Here is a 19,248-nt window from a genome sequence, read left to right as displayed (position 1 = left end):
ATAAAGAAATAAAAGTTTTCAAAAAAAAATAATGTGTTTTTTAAAATGTTTTATTTTAGGAATGCTGGCATCCACACGGTTACAAAATGGGAATAAATCTGTTTGTAACTGCAGTCAAACCCCGCTATAGTGAACACCGGATAGAGTGAACGAAATGTTCGCTCCCGTGCTTTGCTATACTCATATAATATTATTTGTGGATATAGTGAACCAAATAAAGAGAGGAAATTGGATATAATAAACTTTTTTCTGTCTTCCACTGATTTTTTGAACCCCGCTATAGTGAGCATGGTTTATAGTGAACTCCCGGATATAGTGAACGAAATGTTTGCTCCCGTACCTTGTTATACACATATAATATTATTTTTTGTGGATATAGAGAGTAAAAAGAAGGAATGAAATTAGATATTATGAACTTTTTTCTGTCTCTGACTGTTTCTTTTTCCCTTCATTTTTTGGTCATTTTGAAATTTCTACATAAAATACACATACTGATTTTTAAAACCATCTATAGAGTGGAATATAACCATAAAGCATTTTTTTCTTGCTTGCCTTCTTCTATCTCAGTTTCCATTCCCTAAATAAAGGTCATCCCGAAATTTTCTTGCACGCAAGACGAAGAGTCATAAAAAATAAAAGTGAACACATTTTTTTTGTGATTCCATATTGTTTTTTTAATCATTTTGGTGTTCATTTTTATGGGTTATTTATTTAAATAATGTGTCATAAAAGGAATCAGTTCGGAAAGAGTGGTTAAAATGGTTGCAGTACGGATATAGTGAACCGGAATTCCTGTCCCTTGAAGGTTCACTGTAGCGGGGTTTGAATGTATTACACACATGCTTTTTTCTTTAAAATTTTTTTAAAGTTAATAACAATTTAAATTTATTTCGAAATTCAGATTTTTAATTATTTTATGAACCAAATGAATATCTAGAGTAAATAGCTAATTCTCAAGCTATTTGGTTTCGAAACTAGGTTTTATGCCTTTGTTACTTTCGGAAAAAATGAGCTAAACTAAAAAAAAAAAACAATAATAAAAATAAAGCAGGATTTTGCCAAAAAATAAAGACATACGAAAATATTACTTAGTAGGTACCCCGAACCAGACAAATCAAAAATATTTTTTTTCTAATTTTCTGCAAAACAAAAATTAAAAAAAAAAAAAAAACAAGCTACATTACCTTAATTAACTTAAAAACTGAGATAATTTTGATGATGATAATGTAAAAATAATTTTTGCTTAAGATATTGTAGGGAGAGTATTTTGCCGGGAATGCCGACAATGTCAACCTTCATCTATGTAAAGGTACTCCAACATAGAATAGTGTTAAAACATGTCTTATATACTAGGGAATTACAATTGTATTTTTATAGTGGTAGACACACTACAGTACTCTCCAACCAGAATTATAGCGGATACCACTAGTTGATTCGATGCTGTTTTGAGAGAAGCCGGGAGAACTGTATTAAGATCACGGCCGAGGTTGCTCTTGTGTTGCCATTAGCATCTGAGTGTGTACGTTGCACAATGTGTGTGGTCAAGACTTAGAAGTAAGAGTGTGAGGAGGTCAATGTCGCCGTTACAAGTAGAAAATCAACTAGTCAATGTGTGGATCATCCATCGAAGAAGGCTTGTTCAAATCGTAGTTTGAGTTTCAAGGTAGGACTGTTCACATCACGTCCGGGTCACCAATGTGGGGATGGTGGTAACCAGGAATATCGACCATGTAAATCTTGTTCTATGAAAAGGTACCCCAACATAGAATCGAGTTAACATGTTTTGTATACTACTGAAATGGAATTGCATTTTTGTGTTGTGGTAGACAAGCTACAATCTTTTCCAAAAATACTAAAAGTCTCTTATTTCAATATAAATTCAATTTAAAAAGGTACATTTTTTCCTCTCCTTTAAAAATAGTAAAGCGAATTAGAATTTATTCTAAAAACTGTGAAGAAATCAAAATTATTTCAGGGTTAGAGAAAATTTTAAAATTATATTACAATCTACTCTAATAACTTTAGCAACTTTAATAATTTTTTAGCAACTTAACTAACAGCACCTTTATCCACAAAATTGTTTTTAAAATTTAAGAATTATTTTCAATTCAATTCCTCAAATAAATGGTTCTAATTATAATTCTTCAAATGCAATTTTAAAGTGATTTTAATATTTTCTCTAAAGAAAACTCGTTAAATGTTTTTCGCTTATAAGACTACATATAAATTTGACAATTTTTTTTATAAAATAGTTCATCATATTGAAATCATTGTTTTAATAACATATGTTAACAAGGCACATTTTTACTCAAAGCTAGATGCTACAAATAAATATAACTTAGCTGTAAATTGGTTGATAAGTGTAGATACTTACAATAAAATTGTGCGTAGCAAGAAAAAAAAATTTTTTTTTACTTATTTTTTTGTTTTAATGGCGAGCACTTGGGATGTATTGTCCCATTGGCTTTTTAGTGTAAGAACTGCTACTCTCTTCTCGTTACCCAGTGGGCACCTGTGGCGAAGCCACTGCGGTAGAGCAGCTTCGCCCACGTCACACAACCACAAACCCGTTTATAAGGCGGGTCACATTCACACAAAGGAGAAAGGACATATAACACAGAGAGAAAGAAACATCCATGCCCTGAAAGGGATTCGAACCGCAGTCAGGCACACTAACCACTCGGCCACCTGGTCGGCAGAAAATAAATATAATAGTAATAATTTTAAAATAATGGAACACGGCATTTATTTTAATCCTTTAATTTGGAATAATTGGAGGATTTCGTTGTTTTGCGTATCATTACGTACGCTCTCGCACACATGTAACAATTCGTTACAACTACTTAAGCGCGCTGATTGGATCATTTGACAGCGTCATCTGTGACGTTTAACTTTTTATTTTATTTGATAACCGCTATTGAACAGCCGACCCAATTTAGTGTTTACGGCTACTAATGATCAACTCCGTAGCCTTGTCATTTTGAACCCAATCCGGAAGACAAAGGAATTCCTGGATCTAGTATCTTTGTGGACGACTGTTGATGCAACTAACCCACATTCGCGTTACACGGAGAGGAAAATCACGAAAATCTTACCCGGTAAGCCTGGCGGCAAAGGGACTCTAATCCATGATCCGCCTACCACGTAGGATACTTTACGCCAGCACGGTGGTCGGTACGAGCCGGGAGCGGAATTCGAATCGATCAGCTATCGCTGGGATCGAACCCGGATCACCTCATTGGGAGGCAAGCGCTCTATCCCCTGAACCACCGCGGCTCTGTGACGTTTAACTATTTCGTTTTGTTATACTTGCTATTTAAGCATAGAGTAAATTTATACAAAAGCTGTTTTGGCAAACTTGAAATACCAGTTTTTTCGCCCTAGAAATTTTCATTTTTTTATCAATAAAATTTTAATTCAATCGTCCAATATTAATACTCTTCGAAGCAATGTTCGAAGTTCAGAAGAATGCAAGTAGTGGATAAGAATTTGTAGGAAGGACAAATCGAAAGTGAAATTCCAGAACTTGTTTGTCATTGCTAAGTGACTATTTTGGTTATTTAGACCACAATTTTGTATTAAATTTTTATGGGAAATGCCTTATACATTAAATTTATAATTACCCTAATTCCTATGAAGCTATTATCACTTTAATTAATTGAATAACTTTGTAATCGGAGTTTAGTTGCCTTGCTCAATTCCTTATGCTCACCGAATATTGAAATTTTTTACAAAGAATGAAAGTTGTTTAGGATTAATATTTAATGAATTCAATTAATATTGTATTTATTTATCGAGAATTAGTAGAACTAGAATAAAAAGCTTTAAATTTAAAATTTTACTTGTGATGCCACCCATTTTAATAAAATCAAACTAAAAATCTGCATTAAGTTCATCTACTTATAACTAGTTTTAAATGTTTTTTAATTCCAAAAAAAAGTATTGTTTAACATCAAAGAAATTGTGGGGAAAGTAGTCATCGACAATGTCAACCTTCATCTATGTAAAGGTACCCCTCCATAGAGTCGAGTTAACACGTCTTATATACTAGTGAATTAGAATTGTAATTTTGTAGTGGTAGACACACACTACAGTAGTCCCCTACCAGAATTATAACTGTTATAAAATTCGATGAATTGAACCACTAGTTGATTCATTGCTGTTTTATGGGAAGCCGGGAGAGCTGTATTAAGATCACTGTACTTTTGAATTCTGATCGTGAGACCTGTATTAAGTTCACGATCGTGGTCGCTCCTGTGTTGATTTTAGAATTCGAGTTTATACGTTGCGTGTGATCGAGACTGAGTAGCAACATCGTGAGGAAGACAATGTCGCAGTCACAAGCCAACTGTTCAATCGGGAGTCCATCGAAGTAGGAGTGTTCAAATTGAAGTGGGCGTTACTGTCAAGGTAGGCGTGTTCACATCACGTCCGGGTCAGCAATGTGGGGAGAGAGTGTCAACCTTCGTCCCCTCCATAGAATAGCTTGTTTATGTTTTATAGGGTTCTTTTTGTTACTTTTGACATCAAGCCAAGTGCCAGCATATAAAGTGAAGATTTCAAGCATTTTTTTATAGACAATAATGGAAAAATAGTAATTAATTTAAGGCAAAAAAAGTGTAGAAGCGCTTAAACTTCCAATAAATGTCGAACAAATTTGAATCTTCAGGCGATTTTTTGAAGTGCAATGCTGTGGACTCAATGCGATATTTTTATTACAAGTTCAACAGTTAATAATTCTTGAACTAATTAGCGCATGTTATTTTTTATTTTTTTAGTCTATCTCATTCATTGTACATCTTCGTAACTTGTACATTCATCGTACACATTTCTAATTCTCAAAATTTTTTGTGAAATAAAACAAAAAGAAACGTAAACTTGGAACAGCCATAACAATGGCGACTCTTGCGATTTTCAATACAGAGAGAAAGCGATAATCATCACTGTACAATATCATCTTATTTATTTTTACAAGAAGAGAGAGAGAGAGATTGTCTCTTTTAAAGTATTAACCATTAACAACTTATTAAGAATATCAAAAATTAAAAATAAAATCTTTCTTCTAATATAAAAAGTGTATTTAATGCGTGTAGTCTATTGAGGTTCGAGGTATGGTTTTGAATGAAATGCAATGCAAGAAGAAAAAGCTTTTCATACTAAAATTGGAAAGAATAAAAAAATAAAGAAAGCGTGTTGCAAATCAAGGTGTTTCAAAATGATTATTATATTTTCAAATGTGTAGTTTCATGTTATTATTTGTAAAGCTTTTTTGTCATCATTCTTAACAGAGTTTTTTTCCAGCATTTTTAGTTGAATCTATAAAGATTTCATTTCAATATTTTAACGAAAGGAAGTAACATGTTCTTCAGAATAAAATAGTGTTGTTGTTGTTTTTAATTTCTGACATTGTTTTTTTTTACTTGTATATTTCAATTTATAAGAAAAAAAAAGCTCTTCAATCATATTTAAATTTAACTTCCAACGTTTTGGCATTCAATTTTCGTTTTGGCATTCAATTAATAAACTATATTTGTTTTATAATAAGTTTTTATTGTTAGATTAAAATAATTTAAGGGAAAAAATTATAAAATCAGCATATGTTTACTTGCATCTGCTTAGAAAAAATCAAGTAAAGTCATTAGTTTCATAATATACAGTGTGCATCCTGAATAACTGTAATATAATTATTGGATTTTCACTTACTCAATCGAAATGGTTCGAAAGCTTCATTTCAAGTATTCTAAGTTATTGGTGCAGACGATATTTAAATTTATAAAATCGGACATAATATCGTATTTTCTCTGAATATACATACCTTTTTCCGATACAAATTTTGCGTCATTATAAAAAAAAAGTAATTTTAAATTCAAAAATTATAATATTTGAGCTCGAAAATTAAATTAGTCTTTGATAGATTAAATTTTAAATACAGAACTTCTTAAGAAAATTGATAACTGATACGATCGATAACGGAGTTTTTTTTTCTTGTCATTTAAAATTACATTCATTTAGGTACCTTACAGTTCAAACTTTTTCTAACTGTTATAAGATAAAAAAAAATTATTATGAAAAAAAAAATAGTTTTGTATGGAATTATTGACTGGCGTAAGAAGGTTTCGACATATGGCGAAGTACGCAAAAAGTAAAATAAACGTTGAAAAAGCGTAAAATTGTGGTCTCCAAACCAAACTACTGAGGATAGATTTTCCAGATTGCGGCTACCGAATCCATCAAAAAAGGGTAGATTTATTCGAAAGTAAGTAAGTTTTAAGTCTAATTTTATCAGCTAAAAATCGTTAGTATTAAATCTGGTATAAAACTAAGCCCTGAACACAATACGATTAAGTCGTAGAACACTGAGAAAAAAAGTAGGGTTAAAACAACCAAAATATTGGTAAATTCACCGTTTTTCTAGCTCAAGGGAACTAAAAAAAGACCTGGATTATTTTTATGGAAGATATTTAGTGATAAAATTTGAATGGTTGCTGAATTTAAATAGCAATAAGAGTAAAATAAAATGGCGTATTCCTTCACTGACGTTTGAAAAGTATCATTTTGTGTTGTCCCTTGTTTTAAGAACTATCCTACAAAGACTCATATTTAACTTTTTTCATTTGCCCGAAATTGCTCGGGATAGTAAACTGTTTCTAAATTAAATGTTTCTTACACATAAAAAAAATTCAAATTTCAACTTAGAACTTGTGCATTATGTTTTGTTTTAGTTCCTTGTATTTATTAATGAAATAAAAAAAATATGTTGATTTTTTGCATTTATTTTTTTCAAATTAATGGGTAAGATATGTGGTTAATTCAGTAAAACTTTCTTCTCAGAATTATAATTTTGAAAGACCAGAAATTTTTTTTGAACCTTTATCATCAGAATGAAAAAATTACCAATTGAATAAGATACCGTACATTTTATTTTTTAAAATTTTTTTCTTATCAGAAATGACATTATTCTACTTTACGGTAATTTTACACAATTTTTTCTCAGCCTGAAATTCCGATTGTTCGATACTAATTCAAGGTGTAAGTTTTTTTTCCTTTGTTTTCTGTGTCCAACGATGCAAGTTAGAAAACGAATAATCCCTTCCGATTTTTTTTTCTCTCACCTTCTTTCTTAAAAAAAACTATTAGTAATGTAACAAATTAATTACAGCTAAACACCTACTTAAACAAAAATTACAAAACTAATTTCAGTTCATAAAGCAATAATTTTAAACACAGACGTATAAAATGAAAACCATTTTCCAAAAATTAAGGAAATTTATTTAAAAGTGCCTTAATTACGTTTAAATTGAGAAATACTAAGTAACCCTTTGAAATTGTACTGTAAACATTTAAGCTTCGTGAAGGTATTAAAAAAAAACCTACGCTCTTCGCTTCTATTAATTACTTTTCTGTTTTGTATACTTTTCTATTTGAGGAAACGCTCTAAAAGTTCCTTCGTTTGTTTCATTGAAAGGAAAATTCGAAACTGTAAAAATACCAATTAAATTACGCATTAACGATTACTTTACCTTATGTTATTCTTACATCACGGCATGCGAAATTAATTTGTTTTAGAAAAAGCCAGAGAAGGAAACAAAGAAAACTATTCCAATATCCTTAGGACTAAAAAGATTAATTTAAATATTTGACAGTCTTTGATGTTAGCAAAAAAAAGTAATATTTTACAAACGTTTTAAACACATCTTGTAATTAAGTTCACTTACTTTTGCTAAAATATGCATTCAATTAATATTAACACTATTTTATTTTCATTTTGATCGTTGTAAATAAATATTATATAAAATGCTCGTGAATTTGAAGTTTTTTCATGAATACTTATGAATCATTAGATTTTTTAATGTAATGGAAATTTGTTTATAACAAAACATATTTGCATAAATTGCAACTTTTCTTAAATTTCAGCAATAAACTATTATATATATATACATATATATATATATGTATTATGTTATATATATACTATTAAATATATACATACTTGTTAATGTATAGTGCCACATTGTGTACCCCCTAATATGCCAATAATGTTTTCCTCTGGTGGGGTACACTAGTACTCGATAATATACTACGTGGCCATATTTAAATAAATATGGAACACGTTTTATAAATTATATTTAAATAAATATGTAGATGGTTATTCAAAATTTATTTCATACAAATCGAGATGATAAAATAACATCTAATTATAAATCATCAAAATAAAAAATTACTACTCATATTTTTATTTTGTACAATTATAATAATATATGAAATTTTTATGACAAACATTTACTAAGCACAAAAATGTTCATCACAGAAATATTTCCATTTTGCTCCATTAAACTTTTAAATGGCATTTTTCTCGCAGCCACTGTTAGATCTTTAATCAACGTTTCTGTTACGCGTCCTGAGAGTCGTTTAAGAAGCGTTTAAAAATGTTCTTAGAGTTATTAATTTAGAAAATACGTCGTGTGCTGCCATCTATTTTCAGAGACAGATCAAATTAATTACAGAGAAAATACCATTAGCTCTTAAATTAACGTATCTGTTACGTGTACCGAGAGTCTTTTAAAAACCATTTAAAATATTTTTGAGAGCTATGATTTTCAAAATGCGCAATATGCTGCTATTTATTTGTTGAAGTCACAGCTAACGTATTAGAGGAAAGAAAATAAACAAAACAACCAGAATTAAATGTATTTCATAAAACAAAAAAAGAGCTCTTGTTTTATGAATGAACAGGTATTTTAAAATCATTTTATTTCTCGCCTGCATAGGTCTTAACTACTCTATAAGCGTGTATACTTTATGGACTGAATTTGAGACAAGAATTTTACACAATAAAGGCAGTCATGACGGGTCACCGTGTTTGTAACGCTTCACATTGTGTACGTACATTTAATAGAAATGCATTTCGGGAACAATTCATCGTTATTCATTTTTCTATTTAAAGAATTAAATATTTTCTTTTTAAAAGCATTCAACTACTATACAAACCACCCACCCTTGAAATCCCCCATAAAAGTCAAATAAGTATTAAAAAAAACATTTTTTAAATTTATAAATCTCGAGAGATAATTTGTTAAGGCGACAAAGGACTTTTAGAAATTATCAACATAAACTTTTTTTTTTTATAAATTAATAAGGGATTTGTTTGAAATTCTCAGTATACATTTTATTGTTAAAAACAAGTTATATACAAAATTTCTTAAAAATAATTTAAAAAATTCAAATTTCGTTTTTTTAATGTTTTTCTTAAATTATTCCTCACATGTGAAATTTTGTTAAAATGACAAAATTCTCTTCAAATATTACATATTAGGCAATATAAAAAAATTATTGGGAATACTTTTTCTTATTTTTTTATTATTGAAACAAATAACAGTAAAAAAGCTGTAAAAAAACAACATTTTGAAAATAAAATCATCATACCGTTATAAAATATGATGCATAAAAATACTATTTACTTAATTTAAAAAACTTTTCCAAAAAAATTTTAATACTATTTATTAATATATAGCATCAAAGTCTCAGGTCAATAGAATGAAAATTCATTTCCCTGGAACAGTTTGAAATTTGTAAATGTGTCAAAAAAGACATTTTGAGAAAAAATGACTGTCACTACTTTTTCCTTGCAGGGCGTCAAAGGGGAGTGGTCAAAACAGAAATGGCCATAACTTCGTCAATTTTGCTCTAATTCAAGATTTTTTTTCGAATGTTCAGTTAAATGCGTAGATTTCAAAAGTATAAAAAGTAAATAAACCGATATTTTGGCAAATTTTTACTTATTTGAAAGTTTCTTGAAACCTTAAAAGATGATTGTAAATATATATATATATATTCATTCGAGAATAACACAAAAGCTTTCGAAAAGTCAGAAAATATACTTTATCATGCCTTACTATTGACCGCAGTACATGTTATGCTATATAATACCTATAAAAAAGAATTCGTACGCAGCGAAAACCCCCACGGATACTTGATGTTATCGTAAATATCTTTCGGACGTGTTTGATTTATTTTATTTTATTTTTTCCATTTCTTGAAGTATTTTCTTGATGTGTTGAAGTAAATAGAAGGGCTGCATTTGACAAGTGATGGTCTTAAAAACGAACGGCTTTTAACGAAACTCTTGACATAGAAGCAGTGCTTCAGGAGTACTATTTCAGTTTCTATACCGTGTTTTAAATAGAAGTGTTGTTTATGTATTTTAGCTTCATAATTTTATATAAAATAGGAAGCATTATGAAACAAATGCGAAACGTAAAGCTAAAGTTAAATATAATGATAAAGAAATAGTTATAATTTAAGCTTAAAAGAAGAATTTTTTCTCCTTCAAATTCTTGGTGACTGTAAAGAGGTTAAAACTGGTTACCGCTACCCTGATTATCCCGAGTTAACTCGGGAATGTAAAATTTGTAATGCCGAGTAAACTCGGGTATAGCAGAATTCGTCAAACGTTTTGTTTTATTACGTTTTTATTCGGCCGGAAGCAAAAATAATAATAATCCGCTGTGTTTGGAAAGTTTGCCCATTTTTGTTCGTGAGTTTTGCTATTTGTGGAACTGCAGACGTGTTTTGAGCAATTGTATTAACGATGGTGGATGAATTTATTTAGAAAAAAAGAGTAAAAAAAAAAATGGCGTTCGCGAGTGAAGGTGAAAGTAATGCGGATGATTTTTCAGATGATGAAGATGTGAACCTATACAAAGACTCATATTTAACTTTTATCATTTGCCCGGGATCATTTGGGATAGTAAACTGAAGATAAATTAAAAAATTTTTACACATAAAAAAAATTAAAATTTCAACTTAGAACTTATGTATTATGTTTCGTTTTAATTCCTTGTTTTTATAAATTAAAAAATAAATATGTCGATTTCTTGCATTTTGCTTTTTACAAAAACTTGGTAAGGAAGGCTGTTAAATCATCACTCCTCTTATCTGTTGAATTCCTCTCCCTGTTAGAGACAAAAAAAATTATTAATTGACTACCATGTCTCCTAATACAGATAGGCATTCTATAATGAGGTTTGAGAAAGGTAATGAATGCGTTTTTCTTCCTAAAATTGACGGAATAATCTTTTATGCTCTTTCACTGGCATTCAGTTTTAAAAAACAAGATATTATTTACAAGATTCAACTCCTCCACTGTTATAAATTCCTTCATATCAGATGAGAATAAAAATAGTTAATTTTTTTTAACCAAATATTTTAAATAATTCTGGCACAATTTTCTTTTATCTTTTTAAATTACTTCAGTAACATATCGTCAATATCTACACCATCAAACAGTGTGTACATTTATTTCAGTTTGGCGTACTTAGGCTTATAGATATCTTTTGCATAGACTAATAAATTATCAAACTCTCGATATATAAAGTTTAACCATACATTCGTTTTACCTGTATCTGCAGTTAAAAGTGGTGTTTTTGTAATAAAAAATGTTGATTTGTGTGAGGCTAGTATTTATTGACAATGTCAACCTTCATCTATGTTAAGGTACCCCGCCATAGAAGCGAGTTAACATGGCTTATATACTAGTGAATTGTAACGGGAATTTTGTAGTGGTAGACACACTAAAGTACTGCCCCACCAGAATTATATCTGTGATAAAATTCGATGAACTTACCACTAGTTGATTCATTGCTGTTTTGTGAGGAGTCGGGAGAGCTGTATTAAGATTACCGTACTTTTTGCTGATCGTGAGATCTGTATTAAGTTCACGTTCGTGGTTGCTCCTGTGTTGCCTTTTAACAGTCGAGTGTATTCGTTGTACGTTGTGTGTGATCGGAGACTGGGTAGCAACAGCGTGAGGAGGACAATGTCGCAGTCACATGTAGCAAGTCAACTGTTTAATGTGGACCCTCCACCGAAGTACGCGTGCTCAAATTGTAGGCCTTTTTGCCAAGGTAGCTGTGTTCACATCACGTACGGATCACCAATGTGGGGCTAGTATTTATCAGGGTTTGTTGATTTAAATCAACTGATTTTTTTTAATCTATATATATATATTGATTTTGAAAGTTAAAAAAACAGTGTTTCAAAATTTTTGATACTTTTATTATTTTCTTTTCTTAGTATTAAAATTTAATTTAAATAAATTGTTGCATTACTTTGTTTTAGTTAACGAAAATACTTTCTTTCTTGGTGTGTGCTAAATACCAACACATTTGAAATTACATTTTTAAAAATCTATTGATTCTTGAGATTGAAAGTACAGATTAAAGTAAACATTTATTGCTGTCTTAATATAGACTTGCATAGAAAGTAATTTTAAACATGAATTTTTTTCAAAAAATAATACAAATAATGTTAATTAAATTTCTACCTTTTGAATGAAAAAGCGTGAATTAAAATCTACATCATTCTGAAGCTTGAGGTTATATTAAAAAGAAATTATCCTAATATGCCAAAAATAGAAAAAGGAAAAAAAAAAGGGCTGATGAATTCAGATGTTTTTTTTCCTAATATAGTATCATTCTTCCCTTTCAAAGTCTATTTGAAGCAGAAGGGTTATTAACTGGTATTTTTTTCCCATAATATGTTTACAGTATCTTTGACATTATCTGATTTTCTATAAAGAAATTTTGTGAAAAAAAATTCCAATGAGCACATAGATTGTCTAATTTTTTTTTTTTTTTAGCTTAACTTATCTATTTTGATATAGAATTAAAAATGAATATTTTAATATAAAAATATATAGATTAAATATTGATTTATTTTTTGATGAATGACTACATTTATAAGCTCAACCTCTCAGAAAAACCCAGATAGACCCCTAAAGTATTGTTTAAATTCTCTATTTCATCCAGTCTTTAAATTTGAATCATGCATTTGCTTCAAAATGGTTGCTATGCATTCAAAGCCATGTATTATAATGAAAAATTATTTTAGTTAGAGCTTCTAAAATATTGTTACAATATAGTTTTAATATTAAGTTAATTTTGATTAAACATAAATAATTTTTTTAAATCATAAATTAAAGTTCTTACAGTGTATTTAAATAAAAATCAAAAAAATCTAATTTAAATCAAAACAATCCGATTTAAATCAAAAAAATCTGATTCTTTTTATTTTTTTAAAAAAAATCACGAACCCTGGTATTTATCGACAATGTCAACCTTCATCTATGAAAAGGTTCCTCATCATAGAATCGTGTTAAAATGTCTTATATACTAGTGAATTGTAATAGGAATTATGTAGTGGTAGACACACTACAATTTGCATTTAAGAAATTCTTTTAATTCCGTATAATCTTCAATTACTTAATGCAAAAAATTGGCCACTCAATAAAAATTTATAAAGCTTCCAGTAAAATTATAATTTACTTAATATATAAACGTCATTTATTTCCACTTAACCTATGTCTTTACATAAATATAAATGAATCCAATACAAAAAGAACAAAACAAAAAGTTTAGAGATGAAGTTAAAAATGGCCTTAAAGTATTGAAGCTTCAGGCTGATACTAGAAGAAACAACGAACAACAACTTGGTGACAAGAACTAGGTTATCAGAAATCCCTGTCTGACTTCGACAGGCCTGTCGCCAAAAAAATAAAACAACAAGAAAATGCCAGGAAAGAAAATATTAAGGCTATAAAAGATGTAGTTGATAACTTTCCCCAAGATATCTATTATTTTGATAAAAAATTAGATGTAGAGTATCTTGAGAAAAATAATTTTTCCAGATCCAATTGTACTATGAATCCAAGAAATTGTTGCAAATAAAGCAAAAAGAGCCTTCATGAAAATGGCTCTTCAAAACTGAAACAATATGAGTCAGTAGTCTCGTATGACAAAATTTTTTTTCTTCCCATTTTTCGTTGCCAACTTTACGTTTTATATTTCGAATCAATTTTATTTTTTCTCATTCACGTCTGGGAAGTCTTGAAAATGGGAGCCTGTTTTTGAATGCTTGAAACATACCGACTGTTATTTTTAATTTGTATATTTTTGAAGCAAATCAAGTTTTTAATCGAGAGATATATATACTTCTACCGATAGTTCGGTGGTAGAAAGCAATGAAAGCGCTTTGCAACCACGGGGATCGGTGGTTCGATTCCCAGATAGATGCACATAAGAGGCTAAATTTCATCGGCTAAAAACATAAGAGGCTAAAAAACATCGGGCTAAATTTTAGCACTGCCCCAGCTCTAAATGACCATTTCACCTAAGTGACAATACTTTTTAAAAAAAGCTTTAAAAATAGTTTTTAATCCTTTTAGCCAGAAAGGTTTGAAGCTGCAGTATTTTTGCTTTATTGGAAAAAGGTTTTTAGTACAAACATTTTCGTGAAAATATGAAGAAAATTCCGACGAAAGGTTGCGGTGAAGTGACATGCTTTCTGGGATTAAGCGGAGAGATATAGGGCTTATAGGAGATATAGTTTATGAGTAAATATTGGTAATACCGCAGTAAATATTGGGCAAGTAGACCTTTATAACACGTATAAACTTCTAAGAGAATGTCATTTAGTCAAATAATCTTGCACAAGAAATCTCTCTTTAATGTTTCTTTATTTACGCGAAGTACTTTTATGAAAGTCTGCAACAAAAGATTTCCTAAAATTTCCGACTCTCTCCCACTAATGGACAGCCGAATCAATAGCCTTGTAATAATGTATTTTTTTAAAAGAAGGGAAAAACGCTTGAAAAGCTTCCTAAGAATAGGTTCATTGAAATGGTAATAAGATTTCAGGATCACAAACATTTCATCTCCAGATAATTTGACTCTGTTTTTTTCAGTTTCATCTCAGTTTTTTTTTCATTGTGAAGCAACTGATTAAGAATAAGTCTAGAGGCATATTTGAGTAGTCTCAATGGAAAAAGTTTTCTTTTTTTTTTTTTTAAAAAAAAAGGTATGAATGAAAGAAAAGTAATACCATCTTTTAAATACAATTTTACCTTTTTTTTTTTTACTATTTTTCTTCCTTGCAACTAAGAAAAAAGGACTCACCTTTTTTTTTTCTTTGTGTACCATATACTAGTATAAATGCATTTTAAACTAGCATAATAAAACTAATATTTTATCTGAAAGATTTATTCTTTAATATTTTTCTCTCAAAAGATATATTTAAATGAACCCCTCATATTTACTAAGTATATGTGACCATTTGATATAATTGGAGTTTTTAACATTAATAAGTCTCTCTTAAAAAAATAATATTATCTTAAAATTAATTGCATTTCATCCGTGGACTTGGACGGTGTTTAAAAAAAAGATTTTGAAAGAATAATTTTTCCCGCAAATACGAAACAATAATTTAACGAATTTAATTTTTTATTTATTTCTCGTGGCGTAACTTATTGAAGCATGAATTTTTTGGCTTATGAAACTATATTTTAAATTAGAATCCAATCGTTTTTTTAAAACGATCAAATGATAATTTTTCATTCACGGAAGGGAGCAATTTTGAAAAGCTTTTAAAATGAGATTTTGGAAAGGGAAGCAACTCATCAAGAATAATCTAAAAATGTATTTGAGTAGTTTCAATGAAAATGTTTATTCAAAAAGAAAGAAAAGTCAAACCCCGCTATAGTGAACCTTCAAGGGACCGAAATTTCAGTTCACTATAACCGGGATTTCACTATATCCGTACTGCAGACAGTTTTAACTCATTTTTCAGAACTGCTCCCTTTTATGACACATTATTGAAATAAATGACCCAGAGAAAGAAATACAAAAATGATTACGAAACAATATGTAGTCACAGAAAATGAGTTAACTTTTATTTTTAATGACTCTTCGACTTGCGTACTAAAAATGTAGGGATGGCCTTTATTTAAGGATGAGAATCTGTGATGGAAGAAGCAAACAAGAAAAATGCCTTTCACTCAGTAGAGATGGTTCTAAATTTCGGTATATGCATTTTATGTTGAAATTTCAGAACTACCAAAAAAATGTAGAAAAAAAAAATAGTGCTTGGAGTCCCTCCGAGCGTAAGAAGTTAAACTTCGTTATGTGGAAATGAAAATAGGAAGGGGTAGAAATTGATTTTTAGTGAAATCATATTGTTTCTTTAAGACAAACTTTATTAACAATGCTTACAATTCACAATTGATCGCATCTTTTAATTATCATTTTCGAGTTGAGAAATATCGAAATCTATAACATTTATAATGGGATTATGATAACTAAAGTAAGATACGAAATGTTTGAGTTCTATTTTTTCAATATTTCTTGCAAAAACTGCATCAATGGTAGTTACCCCTTTGGTTGTTGGGTCATTCCTACTAGTTATCATTTCCAATCCAAATTTGTCTTTATAGAGGATTAATAATGTTTCAGCTTCAGGTAACGAGAAATTCATATTAAAATCTCCTGCAAGGATCACAGGCCGCTCACAATAATCCATTTCTTCACCAGTAACGTCTGCCAGAGCTTGTGTACCTGCAGTGGATAGTGGCAATAAAGATTTTGCAATAAATAATTTAATATCCCCCATGGCTGCATTTGGTGAAATATAAATGGCAATTAGAAAAGAGAAAACCTAACAATCAATTGATATTCACCAGAGACGTACCTTGACATAACCTTAAATCCATCGCATTGTCCGTGGGATTGTTTTCACTCATTTTTTACAATTGTTATTCACTAAATTTGAAAATAAAAAATACTACCCTATTAAATTATATGTGTATCAAATCAAACTAAAATATTTATAGAAAAACAATACTTTTATGACTTTTATTATTTTTAATAATAGTGAGAACCAAAACAATATGGAAATAAATGAGGGAAAACTGGATCCTACCACACGATTTCCCGGTCAATAAAAATGTAGTGTTAAACGTTTAACGCAACCTTGTTGGAAGTCGCATAAGAAATATAACTTCAAAAAATCAATCGAAGGCAGAAAAAAGTTCATAATATCCAATTTCCTCTCTTCTTTTGGTTCTCTATATCCACAAAAAAAAGTATTCTATGTGTATAGCAATGCACGGCAGCGAACATTTTGTTCACTATATTCGGGAGTTCACTATAAACCATGTTCACTATAGCGGAGTTTTACTTTAGTACCCTTTTATGAATACAATTTTGTCTTTTTATTACTATTCCCTTTTAGATGAAAGTATTTTCTAAAAAAAAAACTTTCAATTGCAAGTTCTATAAAGAAAAACTAAACAAGCAGTGAAAAAATTACTTTTTATGAGTCGAAAATTCCAAATATTACATAAACAACAAGACCCAAGTAATAAAATAAAACGCATTTCAAACTCTTTTTCTAGCGCAACTTTATTCCACTTATGTTTTTCGTAAAGACATACAGATCCTGTTTATAGATTTTTCACAAAATAATAAAATGTAATGCATTGCGACAAACAAGACCTGTTATAAAATTTGACAAATAAAAGTTTATGTTCAGGGGTAGAGCAATCTTTAAAGGTTCCAGAACGATCAAATCATTCCCCAAGTTCAATGATTGAATTTTCGAAAACTAGTGTTCTGGAATTTAAAAATTATTGTCTGAAGTATTACAGGATAGTAAAGTGCCGAGATTTAGTCTTTTTACTGCGAATCAAATCAATCCTTTGGGGATCTAGAAAATGACTCACAGTATAAAAATTGGAAAATATATAAAAAGTAATTTTTAGAAACTCAACTGTTTGCTTCGAAATAATTATTTGTAAAGTTTTTCTATATCATTGTTCCATCTATACTTTTGAAACTATTTGGCTCATTTTAAAAAATATATATCTTGATATTAAACAACATTTGGAAATAGCAGTATTTTTTGCTAATTCTGAAAGTTACTATTTTGAAAGTCGCAATATTATTGCTAATTCTAAGTATTGTTTCTATTATTATTTATATATATATATTGCGGAGCAAATATATATACAGTTAGACCTCGATATAAGGTCATCCGCATATAAGATCACTTATCCAAAGTCCCAGCTCACTGAATAGGAATTCTATGTCACAGATTACCGGATATATGGTAAAGTTTTAAAAATCGTTATCGCTTATAAGGTCATTTTTATCTGAGGCGAGGGGAGCTCTTTTCCAACAAAAGCCTATTTAACTTCTTTACAAGGCAATTACTCCTCTCGAGTTCTATGAAAATGTTGCAATCAACTAACAAACTACAATTTCTGAAATTGTTTCACAGTGAGGACCATGACAGTGATTCTGAGACTGTAGCTGTAACCCAAGCGGAAACCTTTAATGCAATGAATGTCATACGAAATTTGTTTACAAACCATGAGGGAGCTGAGGAACATTTTGAGAAAATACAAAATCTAGAAAACATTGTTCGAAAAATGAAACCAAAAACGAGAGAGACCTGCATAAATGATTTGTTTTAAATAAGGTAAGATGTAATGTATGTATGCATACTTTGAGGAAATTTGCAAGCAGCTTTATTTGAAATTAAAAAAAATTTTAAGAATCTAACTTTCTCTAATTTTTTCTAATTCTGTTAAAATTTATTGACTTAAACTTTTAATTGATGGCCGATCGTTTTCGTTTGTATTACTATTTTTAAAAAGTTATAATGTGTAATATTTACATATTTACGTGCTTAGTTACGAACTGCTAATGAATCGGTTAAAAGGTCACCCCGCTTTTAAAGTCACTTTTGCGATGTCCCCCCTTAGGGTGACCTTATATCGAGGTCTGACTGTATATATATATATATATATATATATATATATATGTANATATATATAATGATGGCCATAGAATATAGATAAAAGTGTGACATATAAAAGTACTCTATGAAGATAAATATTAGTTTCGAAGTTAAAGTTTGTCACATAAATTATTAGTGTCACTTCGGATGAAGAAAAATACCGAAGATGGGGAAAAAGAGAGTGACAGGATTAAACGAAAAATACGTGTCTTAGTATCAAATTTAGGCATCATTTACCGGAGAGTTTGAAGGAAGTTGACATTTTGAATTAACCGAAAAGTGATTATCTAAAAATGAAAAATAATAATAATGAAGAATCACTGGGAGAGTTGCTTTTATCAAATATAATTACTATAACACCATAAGTGCATTACTATATTTTATTCGTATGTTCATGAGCAGCATACGTTCACAGAACAAAATATAAGATATCCAGCGGAGGACGAAATGATGTCAAAATTAAAAACTCGGAAATAAAAGGCGATAGTAGAATGAAACAAACTTTATTTCTAAACCTTAAAAAATTTTATACATAAATTTTGGAACGTAGTTACAAAAGTTGTTGACAGACGGAACTGTAAGATGTAAAATGAGAAAGGAAGTTGTCTTCTTGCGCAC

The sequence above is a fragment of the Parasteatoda tepidariorum genome, chromosome 6, assembly GCF_043381705.1.
Source record: "Parasteatoda tepidariorum isolate YZ-2023 chromosome 6, CAS_Ptep_4.0, whole genome shotgun sequence".
Classification (NCBI taxonomy): domain Eukaryota; kingdom Metazoa; phylum Arthropoda; class Arachnida; order Araneae; family Theridiidae; genus Parasteatoda; species Parasteatoda tepidariorum.
This window is presented reverse-complemented; position numbering follows the sequence as displayed.